This window comes from Mchenga conophoros, linkage group LG5 (genome assembly GCF_057382185.1).
Source record: "Mchenga conophoros isolate Kocher_MC1m ecotype Shallow Benthic linkage group LG5, M_conophoros_male_GT1.1, whole genome shotgun sequence".
Taxonomy (NCBI): Eukaryota; Metazoa; Chordata; class Actinopteri; order Cichliformes; family Cichlidae; genus Mchenga; species Mchenga conophoros.
The window spans coordinates 12597000-12610644 of record NC_140530.1 but is presented as its reverse complement, the minus strand read 5'-3'; the positions used below and the strand labels follow the sequence as shown (position 1 = coordinate 12610644).

General features: G+C 42.0%; 1 protein-coding gene across 21 annotated transcripts in view; it reads right to left on the bottom strand.

Moving 5' to 3' along the window:
- Positions 1-13645, bottom strand: part of magi1b (membrane associated guanylate kinase, WW and PDZ domain containing 1b) — a 137564-nt gene that overhangs the window by 105111 nt on the left and 18808 nt on the right. The gene's annotated exons all lie outside the window — the stretch shown is intronic.

Here is a 13645-nt window from a genome sequence, read left to right as displayed (position 1 = left end):
AACCTTCTATTGGTCATCAGGGCCGTGATTATTGCCAGGCTGAACCAATGTGTACACATTTCACCTTCTCAAGTTCCTCGTGCCTGAAGGACTGACATGCCGTGAAACTTAACTTCTTTTTGAGGAAGGTTTGGAGGAAGTAGCAGCTTTGATGGACCAATCATTTGAGGCACATGGTCTAAGATGTTTCATGACCACCTCTACGTCTACCAAACTGGTTAAATCACACACACAAAAAAGACACCCCTCCACAACACAGTTGCTTTTGGATTCACTGTAAAGTTATTTTATTATCGAACTTGGGGAGGGAAAAAAAAAACAAAAAACAAAAAAACGTGGAGAGACTAGAAGTTCCGATTTAATTAGTATGCTTTCGGTGCACTCACACTCCATTATTTGAGAGGCTCAAAGAGGTCTATCAAAGCCAACGCTGGCACCGTTTGCAGTTAAGGAAACAATAACGACAGAGATAACGCTCTCCATTACAGTCAGAGCTGGAGGAATCCATCTCCAGATAACCTCCATTTGATTGGACACTTTAATCAAAAGGACCAAATGTCTGTATTCCAATCTCATTATGCAGCAGAGCAGAGGAGAACACGCTATTGAATTAGCTTCAAAGTCAGCCTGGAGCCTTCGTGCAGCATTGTGTCTGCACATGCAGAGTACTCTGCCATGACTCTTGCTTATTAGCGAGTACCGTCTGGCACAGAAAGGACCGAGCACAAAGTGCATCTAAGAAACTTTACCAGAGATGCATTTTTGTCTTGGATCACTCACTTTTAACCTTTGCATTTATTGTAAACTATACAAATTGAAGCTGTCACCTTTTATGCATTTACATGTCGACTACTCTACCCTATTGAGATGGCCATGTAGTGTTACTGAGACAAAAAGCAAGTTATAAAACATGAGCCTTAATTGCCAGCTTCTAGGTGCCGGTGTTACCATAAACAACAGCTCAGGGCGCCTGGAACACTCTGCAGCCATAAACAAAAACCGATTGAAGGCTGAGGCAGGGAAATCGCTGGGAGGACAAAAAAGAATGCTGCTGTCAAAGTTGGAAAGCTGGCCAGTAAATAAAGTTAGCTTTCATTCCTGTCCGCCACGCCAGGAGGCTAAACTTCAGTTTCTCAGATGTGTGAACTTAAAGGTTGGAAAGTGAAGATGAATAGTGCAAACTCTGGGGCTGCCTGAATACTTTTCACTCTAATGACACACTCTCCCATAAAAACTAATAAAAGAAGGTCCAATGTGTCTAATATCAACATGATAACATACTGATTTGTGTCGGAAAAATAGGAAACCCGACTTTTTCTTCTCCAATACTATGCAAACTGATCAAACACAAAGCAGAACTATTAAAGCCAGATAAGGAAAGCAGCCTAAGTAATGCAGTGTGCAACATTATAAAGCATCAAATACATCTCGTATATTGCTTGTGCAGATGGTCTGCCAAGGGGCTGCTGGAAAAAGGCCCCTTGCATACGCCTTTGTATCGGTGTGCAGTACTATGGGATTTAAGCTTTGCGAGCATATACTGATAACATAAGAAAAATGGTTACGCCAGACACCCTGCATATGAGTTTAAAATAGGAATCATTGCTTTTTGCTTCTACTTTATCAAATTTGGGATTCAGTCTTTAAGAATTTATATATCAGCAAACCAGTAAAGGATGTACCAGAGTTCATCTATTTGAGCAGTAAGGTGACAACAGACGGTGATTTTGACAAGGAGCACAACATCATGACTAAGGCTGCCACAAACGATTATTTTGATAGTCGACTAGTCACTGATTATCTTTGCGATTAGTCGACTAATCAGATCATCATCCATTAGACGTAAAACTACAGCTTATTGCACCAGCAGCATCTGCTCTTATATAACTATCATTAGCTTACAGCTTTAAGTGTTTAAGGTCTGTGCTAACTAAAAATAAAAGGCAAGATGATAGTTTATTAAATTTTAATGAAATTTGCAGATTGTTTCGGTGAAGTTTAATAAACTCCTTGCTATCTAAAATATAACAGGACAACGGAGTATATTCTCCAGCATCTCACACTTCTGATAATCAGCTGTCTGCTTGACGTTTATTCAGCTGAGCAAAAACTATAACTTTAATCTCAGCCAAACAGATTCACTCAGGAACAAATAAAATACTAAAACAAAAACAAAAAAAAGCCAAACAATAACATTTTTAAGTTATCTAAGTGAGTTGTATATCATGTTTAACCTGAGTAGCGAAAGACAGCGGTGGGTTTGAAAACAATTTGCCGGGAGTCCGGTGTTCTCACGGCGCTAGTGACCTAGCCCCCGGCTAGCTATCGAGCTAGTGGGTAACAGACGTCTCCGAAAACATCGGAGCGCTTTTGAAAATATGTGGTGTCTTGATAAAGTGAGCAGATATTTGAGGTTTACACAGCTACATTCTCACCCGAAAACATTTTAAACGTTTATTTTGTGACCCAGAAAGAGTAATAAGAGTAATAATAAAACTAACTAGCTGCCGCCATTGTTGGAAACTGAGCAGGGCTGCGCTATGAATTCTGGGACACAGCTTCTTCTTTTTCTTCGGGGTTTAACGGCAGCTGGCATCCTTGTACATGCAGTGCTGCCATCTTCTGTTTCAGTCCGTTATTACACTCTTAAATCCTACTACTTATTCCTGCGTCTTTTGGGATCTTACAAAGCTTCAAACAACGCGTCGACTATTAAATCAGTCGTCGATAGTCGACATAATCGTGACTAGTCGACTAATCGTGTCAGCCCTAATCATGATAAGGTGATGTTTGGAGATCCACTAGCAAGAGCTCTAAAGTCAAAGGCTATTATGAACAATGTCCTTTGTCAGTGTTCTCCCATCTTTAGGTTAAACATCCTCACAAATGAGTCTCTCTGAATGGATTTACACTCACTTTAAGACAGACAGTCCTATGCCACGGAGAGGACTTGACGTGTCTGATGTACACTACCCAGCTCACTAGCTAGAATTGCTCTGTACAGGATGCCTTAAATGTTGCGTCTACAATGTTATTTTCTTCTGTCTGTATAATAAAATATATATATCAGTAGTATATCAAATTTCTCATTTCAATGAGCAATTGCAACATTCCTGCAAACCCTGAAGCAGATGCTAAGAATGCATGTGTTGGCCAAACTATGTGAACAGATAAGATACTCCAAATAAACTGTTACACTAACTACCCCTTTATAGATGTGAGGAGTTACTTTCCTGTCTAGCAATCTCGGAGGAATCTAAACACACTAATGGGAGGCACTGATGGCTACAGTCAGATGAATCACCAGACTTAAAAAATATGAGCAGAAAAAGGGACAGTGAGTAAGCTGAACGAGGTTAAAACAGAGAAAAATGCTCAAAATAGCAGTAAGGAGAATACATTAGTCTGTTAAACGTATCCCGCTTCGAGCACATTTGTCACAGGTAAAGAATATTCAACAAGCCTATACTTCAACAGCAACAGCAGGTGTTGCTGTCAGAGTATGGATCAATGTAACAGAGAACAAAATAAATGTTGAAGAGTCAAAATGTTCCAGAGAACTTTAAACCCCGAGTGTAAACCACTCTGCTCTGGGCAAGATGAGTGAAGCTGGACCGTCTCTGCCCATTCAGAAAATCAGCCACAGCTTTCCAAATGAAGCTCTTTAATTGGTCTTTCAGTGGGGACTGGGCATGGCTTTGTTGCCCCAATTCTCTCTGATCAATAGCATGACATTTCTGCTGTTCACTCTTCTAATTACATTTTGGGTCCAGGAGAGTTTTCATTCTGCAGCTGTTCCGATTTAGCTCCAGTAAAAATATCAAGAATAAGAACTGACAGTTTGATTAAAATATAATTTTGTGCCATACTATGCAAAAAATATTACTAAAAAAACTAAACTTTTGAGAAGCTTGGTTCTTTTCCTCAGCGATAACCAGTGTTACGGGCTTGCACTGAAAGTACAATGTGTTTCAAATGTTTTTTCAACCATCATTTAAACACGTGAAATGTCACAACTACCTTAGGGCACCACACTATTCCACTGAAGTACATTGCATTCAAAAAGGCAAAAATCCTTTGCAGAATTGCACGACTGGAGATAACAAAAGGCTGCATAAGAAGTTTTTTCCATCTTGATCCTGCATTTAATTACATAAATTTATGGATGAGCATGAACCCGATGATGAATGTATGCAGACGTGCATAAAGGAAGGGACAACAGAAGAATGTGAGAGTGTGCGAGTTTTATATACAACCCCAACAACTCAGCTGACACAGCAATCAGAACTCGTGGGGACACCGATGACTGTGTCACACAGGTAAAGAGGTAAATTACAGATGTACCAGTTGCACTCTTCTTGGTTGATTCCAATTTCTCATTTTTTAAAAGTCTGACATAATCCAGCTCTTGCTGATCGTCGCAAATTTTATGTTCACGCTCATATCAAACGCTTCTTAGCATAAGCTCTTTTTCCCAAGTCATCAACAGGTTATCAGACCTTTTACCATATCTTAACTACTAGACAGAGCTTGAGACACAGCTTAAGAACTAATTTGCAGTATACACCACTTCATCTAACATGTTTTACATGTCCACACGAAAAGCTTGAACTACACCTCCAGAACACTGCTGACTGTGCTGAGCAGATTAGTCACTTTAAAATTACTGACATGCCAAAAAAAGATTTGTGAACCAACTGAATCTAAACTCCAGGCATCGAGTGCCGGTGTCCTGCAGGTTTTAGATCTCACCCTGAGTCAACACACCTGAATCAAATGATTAGTTCATTACCAGCCTCTGGAGAACTTCAAGACATGTTGAGGAGGTCATTTAGCCATTTAAATCAGCTGTGTTGGATCAAGGACACATCTAAAACCTGCAGGACACTGGCCCTCGAGGCCTGGAGTTGCCTGCCCCTGCACTATAGCCACTATATTTTATTTACTGGAAGAAATGTATCAGTCCCCTCGCCAACAGTACCCCTTTGTTTTGCTTTAGATCTTTATATTGCATATTCCTACCAACGGGCGTTGCTGACCAGCTAAAAACGGTCCGATTCAGGTCAGCTCACAATCAACTGATGGATCTCTAGGGGTGGACGGTCCATTTGTGATCTGTGATCAACAGTGTGCACAAACACTCCCATTTATTTTCAATTAAGTGAGCCAAGAGCGCCAGTGTGAAGCATTAGTATCAAGTTCATGCTAAGTCAACCCTTTTCTCCTGAGACAAAAATCAAGCTTCATATTGACCACATTACATCACCGACCTCATGAGGCTCCAAAGTAATCATGTCATCATAAAGCAAAGTGGAGTGCCTTGGGATCAATTACAGTATCAATTTACAGATGAACACACACACACACACACACACACACACACACACACTCTGAGCTTTATAGATGGTAGTGGTAACCTACTCCTGACCTCAGCTTGACTGAATGCAGTGAGCCACTGCCAAGTCTGCAGCTTTAGTCACAGCTGGAATAATAAGTCACACACTGCAAAGACACAGTCATCAAAAAGAATGCATGGAAGCCCAGAAAAGGAAAGATGAAAGATGAGCACAATATGCTGTGATTGGGGGGGGGGGGGGGGGGGGTGTTAATGGCCTTCTTCACTGAGATCCCTCAAGGCGAGTATTGGCATTGACAGAGATGTTACACCGACACGTCTGGTGATTCCCTTTCATTTTTCCATTTCTTCTACTCTACCGGTCCGGCTAACTCAGAAATGCTGAGGCACCATATGGCTGCATGCTGCGGCATGTACTACTGGGGAAAATCATTTGGATAGCCTCTGTGATTGGAGCGTCATATATATTCATTTGATATGTGGCAGAAAAGGAGATGGGATGGAGGGATGTGATCCTCTCCGAGGAAAGCTGCTGATGAATATCAAGATCCAACACCAGCAAGCAGGTGATGGAGTCCGTCTGAATTAGTTTGTTAACAGCAACTAAATCGTAGAAACAAGCATAAAGTGGTCGCGTGCAACTAAAAAAAAAAATAATTGGGATAGTGTACAGACGAAGCTGTAGGACTACTGCTATGTCTGGTCTCACGTTCCCCAACATAATAATGAGAGCAATAAATGTATTTTTGGAAGTGAGAGAACCTTTTATTAAGTACAGTCTCTCTTCACGCTCTTAAACAATAAAATCACCAAGGGAAGGGCAAACAACAGGATCCTCATCGCAACATAAACCAACTGTTTTTATTGGGAATGCGGGTTGAGTTTGCAAGCACAACAAAAAGCCACCGTTCTCAGAGAGAGGTCCTTTCAGCAATGATCTACATCCTTTGATTTATCCATTTATTTTTTTTAACTCAAAAGCTAGTTAACAAAGAAACGTCAGTTAGATTTGGCAAAGTTACAAACTTCCTGAATGCATATCTCCATTTCTCTGAAGCAACTTTCAACTTGAAAGTGACACTGATACTTGAAAACTAAAATGTGGCAAACGGCTGCAAACTTTTGATAACAGAAAAATACGCGGGACGGGAAATTCAGCACAGGCTAACTTGCACCTTCCCCGTACCTGGGCATCCACATTTCCTAACCACCGTTCTCATCATAAATATAAGCAGGTGAAGTTTCTCCGCCTCGCAGCACATTTATTAGGCCTCGTCAACAATTACGTCTACTTCAGCATTATGTCAAGCAATAAGGCCCTCGTAAAGAATATAACACAGCAAGGCCTTCATTTCTGAAATGTTGCCACTTCGCCTTGAAGAGCGCAATAAACACAAAGTAAAAGCAGCTTAGCATAACAGTGCTTACAATATTGAGAATGTCCCATAAGCAGCAAGTTAGGAATAAAATACCTTAACAAAACTCTTTTTTTAGGAAAAATAAATAAATAAATTAACCTAATAACTGCTAAACAGCTTGTGAGGTTTCTCTCTGGGGGGGGGAAAAAAAAAAGAGCCAGAGGTCCGATCTTACCTTCACCTCAACTTGTCCGGTGCAAATCGTTATGTGCAGTGTGGGAATTCAGGAAGAGATCGGGCACTTTTCTGTCTCCTCAGCAAGTCTAGTGTGATTAAACCTGTATGCGAGTGTGTACAAACATGCACACATAAGCATGCACGCTCAGCTGTCACATTGTCTCGGTGGGAAGGGCAAAGCACAGGCATGACTGTATCATCGCCAAACTACTAAAAAGAAAAAAATTGGAGAAGCCATTCCAAATCTCAGGAGCCATCAGCCCACCAACACACGAAGGTGGGCTGATGTGTCACAGTTTGAACACAAAAAACATTCCCCCCCTTTTCTCAACATACTTTGTTAACTTATGTCAAAGGCTGGGAACATACCATTCTTTCAAAAATGGATGTGGCGGCCTGGGATCAGAGCACACATCTGTTGTTTGTACAGCTATTTTTTTTTTTCCAGAGTCCAGAGGCGTGGAGGAGACAAGGGGCTTTGAAAATGTTCTGCAAGTGTCCTAACAGTAGATGTGGAAGATCAAAGAGTAAGCAGAGGGAATTAAAACACATGTATGTATGCTGAAACCGAAGCGAGGCGGCGCAAATGGGAAGACAGAAACTGGCCGCATGTGTAGAGGATGACATCAGACCACCCACAATCCAACTGAGCAGGTCCGACCACATGCGTCGCATTCAGAGCCCTTTTCATCTGCTCCGTTTCACTCTGCCAAACTACCCCTGATTGCTCATTTTACATCCAAGCTTATAAAACTGTTTCTTGTTGCATTCCCGAGAGTTCACCAATACAAAGCCCTACCCAAGACAAAGTCGTCAACTAAACAGATCAAACACTAAAATATGTCCGGGCCATCAATGCTCCTTTTACTTTTCTTTTCTTTTTTTTTGGGGGGGGGGGGGGGGGGGGGGATTTCTATAATGCAGATGGATGTCCAGAGGAAAATAAATAGTTGATTGGTAGACTTAAGAAAATCTTGTTTGTCAAAACAAACTGCAGGCATGATTAATGCAAAGCTATTAGCCTGGTAAAAGCAATCCATCACAGCCTCAGAAGAGAAAGCGTGGAGAGAGAAGAATAAAAGTGTGAAACTTCAGACATGGATGAGTTATTGAGCAAAAGTGACTGAAGGAGAGGAGACCAACCAGGAGAGAGACAAAGACAGCAGGTGGAAGGGAAGAGCAGAGAGAGTGATTATGCACGAGACACGGGTAGTGTCAAATGAGACACACACCAAGTTACCATCTGCCTGCCTGCCACAATAGTGGGGTGCACTGAGTCCTCAGATAACCTCTCTTTCTAACTGAACCTCGTGGAGCAGTGATTCATCAGCCAGTCAGTCCCACACAGAGCGGCACACAATGCTATTTCCACTATCTTTGGGTAACACTGAAGAGGAACACAAGGGCCTAACATCTGGAGTCCTCTAAGTACTCTAATGAGAAAGCACCCTGACTATTTCTCAGCAATGCTTCAGGAGAAGTGGAGGAGCTCCAGGAAAGTGAGGTAGGTCTAGCTGTCCAAGTATCCAAACAAACATTACACTGAATACTTTCTTTTTTTTTACTAATCATTATTCACTAACAGTCTTTCTGCACATGTTCCAAATCAAAGCATGAAGTGCACGGCTCTTCATCAGACACAGTTTGTCCATGACTGGGATTAGCTATTCAAGCAGACAGTCCACCACTTTTGGATGAATTATCATTGAAACCTGACGCTGATTACCTCGATCCCCAGACTTCTCAGCTAGCACCACCAACAGGTGTTTTTCTTAAATGCCTTCAGTAGACACAAGCCACGAAGACAGGAATGTGGTGAACCACAGCAACGGTTAGATCAAACCAGCGAAAAACAAAACAGTCATATTTGACAGTATTTGGACTCTTGCAGTATGTGCTCCAACTCCATGGTCATCTGGATGCAGCACTAGTACTAGTTTCAACATTTGGATCATTAACAAGTACACAAACATACCAAACTATGTGATAAACACAGTACCGAAGAACACCACTGTGCCAAAGTACACTCTCTAAGAGAGGCAAGCAGACTTGTCAATTTCCAACTATGGAACAAGGTCAACATGATTCGGGGAAGTCTTTTGTCTGTTCAGTCAGCATTTCTCACACAGGGCTCCCACAATCCTCTGAAAACCCCGTTTCCAAGCTGATTCCGACACTCCCGAGCACAAGTTGGCTCATTCATATGCCACACTCCTGCCTCCTCAGGTGTGATATGAACTCGAAAGTATACTGAAATATGATATTTTACAGGCAGTCTGTCAATTTCAGGTGTTTCAGCCAAGTAATTCAACAAGCTTGCTAGCAGATTGGCTGTCACATTACTGGCAGACTGTAGGCGGGCTGAGGGTTCAGGTACCGGGGACAGGAATGCAAGGCATATGGTTGTGATTAAACCAGGGGCGGCAGAGCGCAGCGTTTACATTAGCATGCTGCCTATGGGGCTGTGCAGCTTTATGGAGGTGCTGTGCCAGTCACCGCGCTCACTCTGCTGTGCTCTGTGTTTGCAGAGGCAGAACTGAAAACTGAAATAAGAAGCAGCAGCAGTGTGTTTGTCTACCTGTGTGCTGTACAGACCGAGTTTATTCCTTTGCAATGACTGGCATCACAACAGTTTTGAGGTCTCCAGACTGCAATTATGTTTAATTTGTTTAAAACAAACAAACAAAAAAACAAACAAAAAAAAAGTCAATTTCGCTGGACAATTTATATTGGGGAAAAAAAGCTTTAAATCTGAACATCAATTCTTATTACAGTCACCAGAAAGGTGTTGACTTGCAATGGTTTGAAGGCAATAATCTTATACAGTACTGCCAAAGAAGGCCTTATTGTATCGACTTTGAACATAAAAGTGAAACGAGACCACCTCTGCATGAAAATTGATTCTATTACCACAGAAGGGCAGAATACAAGTGAATGTAACTGCAAGCCCGCTATAGGACTCAGACAGAAAGTAGAAATGACGAACAGACAGATGGAGGAACAGAGGGAGTGAAGGATGACCAGGGGAGTTGGTTTGAGTATGTTTACACTCCTCCTCTTTGAGCAATGGGAGGGAGTCATTAATACAGACGAGCACTCGCATCTGACACAAGCGAGCATGAATCAAATCCGTCTTACACACACACACACACACACACACACACACACACACCCCCAAAATCCCTAGAAAGTCTCATGATCCATTTCATCAGCTATTCTGTGACACTGACATTGCTTCACTGAGGTTTGCTTTCTTCTAATATACTTCAGGCAGAAAAGGCGGATGAGCGTGTTGCATTCAGGTGTGAGCTCAGTGTGGGAAGAAAGAGCAATCGTGTCAAAGCAAGATTTACGTTAAATAAATGAATAAATATACTGCAATTACAGAGTGAAACACATGTTATAACAGGCCTACAGCCGACTCCTCTGAGACTTTTTGGTTTCTCGCCATAGTCCAGCTACTAATGACCAGTCGCATTTAAGCAGGCCCAAGAGGTTTTCAGGTAACAGTCAGTGGCTACCCAGACTATTACTAGCATGACACACAGAATCTCTGAAGTTTTGTTGTATTGTGGGTAATCTAAGAGCCTCATTTGGGTTAAAAAAAAAAAAGAAGTCTACAACAGTCTCTATTTTGACATCAAAATGCCAATAAAATCATCAATCATAAAACAGCTTGTGTGGATAGTTTAAATGTGAAGAATAATTTTAGTTGCCCACCTCCAACACAGTACCAGCACAGATGAATTAAGAAAGAGCTAAAAATGAAAGAGTTCTGGCAGTTATCTGCTAAACTCTGCTGCAAGTTGACAGCAATACCTGCACGGGTGTCTGAAGTGAGCGTAGCATTTACTCCACTACTTTTTCTTCTAATACAGATGATCTATTGACCAGGTGGATCAGTGGGGGAAAATATTATGTTAAACAATGCTGTAAGACGGTTGTTGACCCTTCCCAGTGTGCATGAACATTTGGAGTGAATGTGAACTAAAATGATGCTTGCTATTCAATATAAAAAATAAACAATACCCAAACTGAGTGTTCAAAAATCTGTGGGTGTTTTAGTACCAACTTGAAGCCATAAGCAAGCATCTTCCCAAGTCTCAAGTCATTATTTTTTATTTTTCAAATAACACCACAGTCCTATATTTAAATGAAGCCAATCCAGTTTTACATAAGGAACAGATTTCATTAGGCTTTTCTTTCATGATTTGAAATTGTATTTTGTCTAACATCCATCGGAAAGGACGGTTTAGTAACTGTCCTGACAGAGATTGGACACCATCTGGTGAAAGATGAGGGGCACGGTGCACCTGCAAAACCATTTTTCCTGCTTTCTATCACAGTCTTAGATGAAATCTTAAATGAAACAGCAGGTCGACGTCTTTTAATATCATTCCACTGTTTTCTTCCTAAACATTAGAAAGCATTTTAAGTCTTAAAACACAGCCGGCAGAGGTACTTCGGACAGCTGGATTACTTAAAACACACGAGTTTAAATGGATTGAAGTCGTATTGAAGTTTCTGTGCAGCTGCTTTTAACTTTCCATCCATCAATCGTCTTCCGCTTATCCAGGCCCGGGTCATGGGGGCAGCAGCCTAAGCAGAGAATCCCAGACCTCCCTCTCCCCAGCCACCTCCTCCAACTTATCCGGGGGAACACCGAGGCGTTCCCAGGCCAGCCGAGAGAGGAGTAATCTCTCCTCCCCTTGAAAAAGAGGCATCCATCCATAGCCCACACTGTAGGTACCAGCAGATTTAAATTAAATTTATGTAAGCAATCACATATCATATTAATTGAAAACACGCATATATAATCTCTCAAAGAGAATTCAAACCGTCAGTCCCTGTAGTACAACAACACACCTGAAGCCAAAACAGGACTTTAGAATGATTTGTAGCTGCTGTATATTAACACAGTCCACTTTGGGCTGATTAGGCAGGGGATCGACAGCACACAACCGTTCCTTTGGCCATGAAATATAGAGGTAATATCTGCTGGAGGATCCTGACAGCTTAACGATTCAGTAAGCGCTGTCTGACAAACATGGAGTGTAACCACCCAATCCACCTCGCTATAATTCCTGTCAAATAAAAAATACATTTGAACAATGTTGTTCTGCTGTTTTTGCTTTATTTTTTTACTTGGTGATACTTGTATTGATGGTTTTCAGTGGTTAGGACTTAAGTCCCATAAAACTTTTCTCACAGTCCAAAAAAAGCCAAACAAAAAAAAGAAGCATGAGAGGCAGTTATTGGCCTAGAGTGCTTCCATGTTTGCTTAACAAATGATCAAATCTAGACAATGCAAATTCCACAATGTCAACTGGCTGGGATTCTTACGCAACATCACCACAGCCACCATCCACCCAAGCCATGCATCCAGTGTCTTGTTTTGGCCTTGCTCTCATTCAAGGTTCACCTTCTGTGTGTAAGAAAACATGAGAGCTCCACCACAGTGTCAACAAAGGATCTGTTTGGTGTGGGAACACAACGAAAGCCAGGTGCCCAGGGACAACATAAGAGGGGCTAGGAGGTGGACCAGGAGAGAGTGACGAGTCTGAGTACACAAAGACAAAATGAAAAAGCATTTAAGACAGAAAGATCTGAAGGATGGAAGTAGTAGCACTACACTGGATTTATCCTCATGTGATGTAATTGTATTCATGGCAATATATGTTTGGAGGGAGACAGGAGCATGTGACTAAACACAAAGATAGACAGGGATGGAGATGAAAGGAGGAGGGGTTAAGAACAACAGAGGAGAAGGCTGATTTGGTTTTAACACTGGAATGAGTCTCGGGGGAGAGGAGGGAAGGAAAGGGGGCTCCAGGCCGCCTCAGAGCTGTCTTCTCTGTAAGGTTTGTTCAAGCTGACCGTGGCAGACGAAGGAAACTACGCACGCCCAGACTTTATGACCCGTGTGGATTCTGTTCAATCAGTCGAGGAAACAGACAGATCCCAGGAGAGACTGAGCAAGAGAGCAAAATTAAGTTAAAATGGGTGTGAACTAAAATGCTAATGAGAGAAGAATGAGGCGATCCTTCATCCTCACGGTTCCCACGCCTCAGGCCTCAGAACTCCCTGACCTCAGCTGGTAATTTTTATTTTTAAAGTGTTAAAAAACTAAACAAAACTGGGATTTGCTTTTTATTAAAGCACAAAATGAGGAGCTACGGAGATGAGTTTTGGGCTGAGGCATTGTGGAGGCATCGGTGGAGCTGGGCTGGTCTGTGTGACTGCAGCCAAAACTGGCACTGGAGTTACAGTGCTCATGAAAAGGTAATGTAAAGATCATATTGACAGTGACAGATGTTGCCAGCTTGCAACTGAAACAGCTGGAGAAATTTTCCAGGAGAACAGATCACCCAATACTAGCCGGTCGTGTCAGGAGGGCTGACGTTAATGAAGGAAAAGCTCAAGCGACGTCTCTCTAATTGGATTCTGAATTATTCACAAAACAAGAGTGAGAGACTCTTTAATTCTAAGATAACAACTTCTGTTCTACAAGACGCTGCGCTGACACTGATGAGCATGAACAAACTCTCCTCCGACTCTTCGTCGAGACCTACGTTGTCCTCTGCCTGTCACTCATCCTACTATAAATAGAGTGATGGGCTCTGTGGTTAGCCTAGCTGAGCTGCTGAACATCAGGTAGGCTGAAAAACCTCCCTGTACAGCTGGCACTTAGCAG